The 7,838-nt window shown below is 46.9% G+C and overlaps 1 long non-coding RNA gene across 1 annotated transcript in view; it reads left to right on the top strand.

The window, feature by feature from the left end:
* The window catches only part of LOC141370796 (uncharacterized), a 64,614-nt gene extending 58,700 nt beyond the window's left edge, over nt 1-5,914 (top strand). The window contains exon 3 of the long non-coding RNA XR_012375146.1: nt 5,733-5,914. This is a non-coding gene — a long non-coding RNA (uncharacterized lncRNA). The remainder of the gene's footprint in view (nt 1-5,732) is intronic.
* Nucleotides 5,915-7,838: the final 1,924 nt, after the last annotated feature.

Consider the following 7,838-nt stretch of genomic DNA (forward strand, 5'->3'; position numbering starts at 1 on the left):
GACATGTCCGGCTGGGATTCATGGGCACCTCAGATCCCGCCTGCCCAAAGCAGGCCTGTTTCGCATGGTCTGGGAGGCCCCCACATTGAAGCTCAGCATCAGGCTGCCCCCTGCCTCTCTGTTCTTTCTGTCCGTCCTTATCAGCTTCCTCCTGCCTGGGCATCTCAGCCCCCGGCCTCCCTGCCTGGAACATGCTTCTTCCCTCCGAATCTAGCTCCCATTGCTCATCCCCGCTGGCTCCCAGATCCCTGGCTGCATTGTTAGAATTACAGGCTTCTTGGGACCCACCTTGGACATCCTGAACCAGAATCTTGGGGGAAGAGCGCTGCAGTTGTACATTTTTACAAAGCTCCCCAGTGATGACCATGCACTCTGAAGAAGGAACAAAAAATGGGAGGCTGTATTCTAGACGCATTACAAGCAATAGTTGGCAGGATTTAGTGATTGTCTGGATATGGAATGTGAAGGAGGGGGAAGAAAGAAGACCCTTCTGACGGAATGCCAAGCTGGGAGAATGGCATCCCGGGGAATGAACGGCAGGGGCCCTGAGCTGATTTTTCGTGGGTGAGCTAACACCTTCAGTTTGACGCGTCACGGAGCCCCCAGTGGGAAACGAATAAAAACATTGCTGAGGTATTTCCTGAAATTCATTCTTGGTTTAAATTCAGAATGATCTTTTATTCGTTTCCCTCTACCTAATGTTGAAACCCAAGTTGTCAACCCAAATGAAGGGATAAGACAGATGACCTTGAAGTAGATGGGTCTGAGGCCGTGTTGACGAACAGAAGGGAGACGTATCGGGAGTCGAAGCGTGAGCTGAAAAACACTTCTTAATTGGAGCTCAAACTTATCGGCACATCTCCTTCTCCAACCATTTTCTGAAACAATTATCCTAATTTATGTTTTTGAATTGCCAAGGGAATAGTTTATCCCTGAACTCCCACTTGCCAAAAATATTTAAGCCTCCTTGGAGAGTCTTTTGAAAATCGCCTCTTTTATTGTCACTGCTGTCTATTTGTATCTCCAAATACCGTAATACACCTTATCAATAAATCCTTTCTCTGCAGAATCAGTGCTGTGATCCCTGAGATGTAAGCCTATATCTTAATAAGAGAAAATGCATGTCCTAAGTGTTTATACTGTAAAGTTAATCCGTGGAGATCTGAACCTTGAAATTACAGTCCAGCCTTAACATGGTCTAGCAATACAGAAAATTATAACTGAATCCAAGTTTTGCAGTTGCTAACGAGAATGAGAGATAAACAAATACTAACCGAACCACTGATGATTAGAGATAACTCTGTTGTACCTAAGAAGTGTTTTCTGTTAACATTTGTGTTTCAGGACTCGGTGCTTTTATAGATAGGAAAGTATTTAAATTCGCTGTCACATTCCTTCATAGCCTTAAATCAGCAAAGCCCAGGCTTCTACCATGACTAGAACCAAATGTTATTTTCTAAAGAAAGGAGCTGCGGGATCAGGGAAGTGTCAGGCAATTCATCAGGAGGAAGGAGGACAGAATGCCAAGCCCTTAATGCTTTAGGGCATATTAGATGTTTAACCCTTTCCATAAAATAGAAAGGCTTTTTTTTTCTTAAATGAAGAAAACATTTCTGAATTCATGCTTTCTTCTCTGGGCAGACAGCATTTGGAGTCCTAAATTGGAATTTACCAACTAGAGATAGATCTTTAGAGCTGGGAAGCTAGTGCAGCACCTTCCTTCGCAGGTGGGCGTGTGGGGTGGGGGGCCCTGAGACCAGGTCTGCGGCAGAGCCAGGAGCACGTCCCCTGGCCCCGAGGTCCTCCTCCATGAGGCCACCTTCTGCAGCCTTCCACTTCCATGCCTAGCTTTTCACTAAACAAACGCCGTGCTTCCAACTCACGTGATTTCTCATGGGGATACCGTCATAATTAACTTGATGGCCTGTGCCCAAAGCCTGGAATAAAATATAGATGGTACCTGGCATTATGCTCCATCTAAAATTATTTTTTTTTACATTAAAGCAAGGATCTCACTGATGAACAGTTTTCATTTTGAAAATTTCAGTCACCTGTTGTGGGTACGGGTATATGATGTCACAACAGAGGTCGGGGTCAATTCAGTAAAGATACAAGAAGGACTTTCTATATGCAGGCCCCACTTGAAGATGTTGGAGGGAGGCAGAGGAAAGACATGGAACCAGCCTTCAGAGAATTCACCACCTAGCAAGAAGTCAGCTAGCCTGCCATACACTTACTGCGGCGGGTTAAGGACGTAAGGATAGAGGGGGTGGCTGCTGGAGCCAGCTGGCAGGAGCCCATGTCTTGCCGGCAAGCATGCATCTCGTCCCAGCTCTGACTTCGGCATCTTCACGCTGATAGCTTGAAATTGACAAATGCTATAAAAGCAGGTTCTGGGGAGTCTGTCGTTAAACACTTAACAGTGCAACATGGGATAGAAAATACCACAGAAGAGATGTGTTTTGAGGGATGAATAGGAGTTTGGTGGAGGGAGGGTCAGAGGAAGAAAAGTCATCTAGCCAGGAGGAATACGTGTCTTGGGGCATTGCATGTTTAGGAAATGCAAATAGATCCATGGTTTTCAAACTGTAATGTGCATCAGGATCACCTGGAGAGCTTGTGAAAACAGTGTGTTCATTGCTGGGCCCTGCCCTCGGACTTTCTGATTTAATACATCTGGGGTAAGGCCCAGGGAAGTGCGTTTCTAGCCCAGGTGATGCTAATGCTGCTGGTCGGGAACAGAGGTAGATGATAGAACACCCCGTGCTCGCCAGAAACCCTGGATTTTTCTCTAGCTCCTCACCTTTCCGACTGTGGTCTGGGGCCCAGCAACAGCATCGGCATCACCTGGGAGCCGTTGTTCTAAAAACAGGAGCCACAGACCTCCTAGACCTGTTGAATCAGAATCTGCAATTTAAGATCCTTGGGTGATTCGTACCCGTTTAAATCTGGTAAGCGCTCTTCTTTGTAGCCCACGGGCTCTCGGGCCTCACCCTGAATTAGAATCACCCCGGGGGAGATTTTCAAACATACTTATGCCCAGGCCCCATCTCCAGAGACTTGGATCTAACTGACTTAGGATCAGCCTGGGCCTGGGTGTCGTTTAAAATCCCCACAGCAGGTTCTGATGTGCAGCCGTGGCTGTGAACCTGGGCTCTAGCCACAACCTTTAGGTGGGAGAAGGGCTCCTTGTCGGGGCTGCTCTTGGGAATCCGCCATGGGGAGAGTATGAAAACGCGGGCCCCGAGGCTCCAAGGTCATCACTAACAGCTGAGAGGGGCTGGGGCAGGGACAGCCCGCCCTGCTCTCCACCGACCTGCCCTCTTCCCAGCCTGCTTCCTCCCGCTTCCCTCGGACAGACCTCCCGTTTGGCCTTTACTTTCTCTTTCTCACTCCCTCAATGATCTATATCTTCCCCACGAGCATGTCCTTTCCATATGCAAAGTACTTTAACATATAATCTCACTAGATAACATGAAAGGGGGACCGTTTAAAGGCCCTTCGATTTATCTAATAAGTTACCTGGCCCTGAGCTGTCATTTAAACTGACAGGTGAATTGAATGGATTGGATTTTTCTCTCTCTAATTCAAAACCAATACCAACTAGTGACTGAGAGGCTTTGTATTTGCGAATGGCCCTCGGCTGGCCCTCCTCCCCTTAGAACTTGACCCTAAACAGAAAAGTGAGTTGCTCACTCTACAGCAGGGGACATGTCTATGCAGCACGCATTCTGAGAGCACACTTAGCATGTACACATTAGATTACATAGCCTTCTGGGACAGTTTGGCCAGTCCAAACAGCTTTGCCAACTAATAAAAGCCATTAGCACTGAACTTCAAAAGCATTAGGCTAAGTGAAAGAAGCCAGACACAAAAGACCACCTATTGTAGGATTCCATTTGTATGAAATGCCCATGGAGATAGAAGGTAAATTAGCTGTTACCGGGGGGGGGGGGGGGGGGGGGGGGGGGCAGAAACTGCAAATGCACACTGAGGAGTTTGTGTTGGAGGGGTAGAAACATTCTAAAATTAGATTATGGCTATGGTTGCACAATTCTATAAATATACCCCACACCATTGGATTGTCCCATAAAATGGATGAATTCCATGGTATGTAAATCATACTTCGATAAAGCTCCTTAAAAAGTAACAACAAAACATTAGCATTCAGTATTTCTCCACCTGAGAATATGCTTTTCCACCTTCCTCCCCCTCTAAGAATATACGGTGAAGAGGAGAGAGCAAAACGATGTTAATACAGACTCATTTAAGAAAAAAAAAAATGTGTTTACATCACATGTAGTTCGAGAGCATGTTTATTTGCCTTAAAGTACTGTTAGGTCTCGCAAGGCCAGGAGAAGAAGGAAAAGAAAAAGAAAAAAGAGGGAAGTTTAAAAAAAGAGAAGAAATAAGACCTATTTTATGTTGTTAAAAACAGCGGCTTGGGGAAGCTCCTGGCCCTGGGAGGGTGGGGGGCAGAGCTGCGGGAAAGGGTTAACCCCGCGGGTGCTGACATCTGGAGGGAGCGAGGGCGTTGGCAGAGCCCAGTCTGCCCGTACCAGTCTGTACAGGGGAGCTGTCCCGCCTGCTGATTTATCATTCCCTAATGTCACGGGGATGGGATGTTGAAATTGTGGCTAGAATGTGAAATACGAAAAACATGAAGATTATGATTTAGCGTCTGGGGAAGATCAGCGTTAGCTGGAGAACAGCTTGTAAATGGGAGGCATCCTTGGCAACTGCCTGTGGTTTTCAGGACTCAGGGCACTCGGGGAAAGCAGGCTGTCGGGATGGGGGCTACCAGAGTGTTCTTGTGCTGGAACAGACAGAAGCAAAGGTGGAATTCAAAAGGGCGAAACCGCCTCTGTGCTGGGATGGAGATCCTGCCGGCATTCGCCAGGAGGACCAGGGTAAAGTTTAATTAAACAGAGATCTGATGTTGAAGGATAAATAAAACCATGTGGGGTGTAAACAGCTTAAATCAGTGATTCAAATGACACCTGCGGGTGTCTAGACATGAGCTGCATCCTGATAATTTGTAGTCTCCGAGAAGTGCAGATGAGTAGGATAATATCCCCAAATTTTGCTCATTAAGAGAAATAATAGCTTGAATTTTAAGGAGGTGCTAAATAAGGGACCTGAGCGCTAGAATGGCTTTAACAGTTACACGTGGAGGGAAGGGTGAGTTCGCAAAAGAAACACAAAATTACGTGTGTGTATGTGTTGCAGGTGGTTGCAGTGGATGCCTTTCGTATCTGAGAAAAATTATTTGGAAAGAAAGAACAATTACTGAAGGGGCAAAATAAAAGTCCTATCATAAAGGGCCTAAAATCCACCCTCCCAAAAAAATAACCCCAAACACTATATATGTGTAAATCTTGCATCAAAAATGTGGAGGATGCCTCCTTCATGTGGCTTCTTTCTTCCTGACTAGATTTTACTTATTGTGTTGGAGATTTTTGCTTTTCCCACTTGTCAGCATGCCCCCATTTCCGGGGTTGGGGGGAATGCAGTTTCCACATTGTTGGTTATAGGAATGAGTGTTGACAACGTTCCCTCAATGCTTATGGTGTATTTTAATTACTTCCCGTCATACCGAATGCATCTGCAGTGTGGGTTGTAAGAATTGGCCTCGAGACATGGGTGTGCTACACTGACAGTTAAGTAGGACAGCCTGACTACTAAGTTTTCACTATTCATTCACTTGTTCATTCATTTGTTCGTTCATCCAGAACAGGCACGGCCCCAGGCACTGTACAGAAATGGACAAGTTGGACCCTGCCTTCAGAAAGCACCCAGTCTGCCCAGTGGAGCAACATGGAAAACTGTGTGTGTGTGTGTGTATGTGTGTGTGTGTGTTGCTCGGGAGGGCTTGTTCTGAACCCACTTTGCAACAATACATGGGGAAAATAATTATTAAGGAATACTTTTTCTGTCCGGCAAGACTGCGTGGTGGGACTTTGCCCAGAAATCAGTGGTTCCGACAACTGAGGGTAATCGCTCTTTAGAACCAATTAAAAAACTATGAAAAGAATGTTGGTTGGGAATCACCCTATACCATAGGGCTCGCTCCCCCCTGCCGTCCTTGATCTCATTGGGTCAGGCTGACCCTCAGTTAGTCACCTTGGCACAGGGAGCCGGGAGCCTACAGGTTTTTTGGTCTATTCATCATATATCATGGTTTTACGGTTATTGCTCTGTGATTTGAAGAAGGTCATCAGACCTCCCGAATTGTGCTTCTTTGTAAAAGGTTGGGGTAGAAGTTACAAGATGTTCTTCAAGGGCCTTTTCTAGTTCTGGTAGCGTACGTTTCATGTTGTGCCGTCACAGCAGTCCCGCGTGCCTTGGCAGTGGAAGGCGGCATGCCCGTGACCGTGTGGGACTCCTGCAGTCACACTGAGGCCCAGGGCCCCACACACAGTCTCAGGAGGAGGCCCCACAAAGCTCTTGGGGGTTTCTAGGGCATGAACCAGACAACATGGCCTCATGAGCTTAATAGGATCATCCTTTGGGGTTTGTTTTTTTCTTTTCTTTTTCTCTGTTTTTTTTTTTTCCTTTTTTCCTTTTCCTTTTTTTCTTTCTTTTTTTTTTTTTGCTTGTTTACGTTTTTAGTGGTTGTCTGGACGATCGAAGTCCCTTAAATCTTACCTCTAGATGAGTGGACTGGAACTATGCATTTTCACACCTGCCAGAGTGCTCCTATTTCTGTGACAGAGGGAAATTTCCCCTTTCATGTGCCCCAAGCTTCCAGAACAATGGCGCAGAACACAGGGTGCTTTCTTTGCATCATCTAGTCTCGTTTCATCCCCAAAACGGATGCCAAGGAATTCAGCAAACATTTGTAAGTGCCTGCACCGATCCAGGCCCCGAGTGGGGTGCTGGAGATGCAGAGAGGAAAAGCCTGTTCCTGCCAGGGTGAGCTCCGCCAGCGTCCACAGCCCCCTGGGAGAACATCGTCACAGAGCCCGTCAGCCTCGTGACATTTGCTCACAGATTTATATGTTTTCCCTCCAGATAAGGACCTAAACCCGAAGTCCCACTGTCCTTCTATGAGGAAAGAAAACACGGTTGATATTGCCCCGATTCCCACCCTCTCCAGATATGTTGTGATCCAAGAGTGGCCATTGTTTTCTATCATAAATGTAACCCATGCTTACTGTAGAAATTTTGGAAAATACAGAAAAGGAGAAAGAAGGAACACCCATCAGCGTGAGTTGCCCCCCTGAAGAGGCAACCACTAGCAACATTTTGGCCTGTTTCCCTCCAGTCCGTATTCCGCAAATACTGAGACCCTGTGCCAGGCACAGTGCTGGGTACCGGGACAAGGAAGGACTCCGTACAGCCGAGAGGCAGAGAGACCCTCGCTGAGTGTGCTGTCCTGGGAGCACCGTGCAGGAGAGGGGAGGGGTGGCCGTTGGGGTGGGGGCAGGCGTGAGTGAAATGTGGGTGTAGAATGGCCGCTGGGCAGAGGGCAGGGGCCCCCAGGAGCGGGGGTGACGGGAGATGCTGCTGGGCAGGTAAGCCAGGCCCTGCCGTGCAGAGTGCCTGTCTATTCTGTAGCTACAAGACTGGATCCTGCTTCTGTTTCTGATTTTGTTTTCAGACTTGATTCTGTAGCATAATCATGGTTCACATTATTATCCTCTATTTTATTTTATTTTTTATTAACATGTAATGAATTATTAGTTTCAGGGGTACAGGTCGGTGATTCATCAGTCTTACACATTCACAGCGCTCACCGTAGCACATACCCTCCCCAATGCCCATCACCTAGGACCCACTATTTTAATGGATACACAACATTCCCCCAATGGATGAGGCATCGTTTACTTAATTTA

The sequence above is a fragment of the Callorhinus ursinus genome, unplaced genomic scaffold (genome assembly GCF_003265705.2).
Source record: "Callorhinus ursinus isolate GAN/ISIS: 27379988/994484 unplaced genomic scaffold, GSC_fseal_2.0 scaffold45, whole genome shotgun sequence".
Classification (NCBI taxonomy): domain Eukaryota; kingdom Metazoa; phylum Chordata; class Mammalia; order Carnivora; family Otariidae; genus Callorhinus; species Callorhinus ursinus.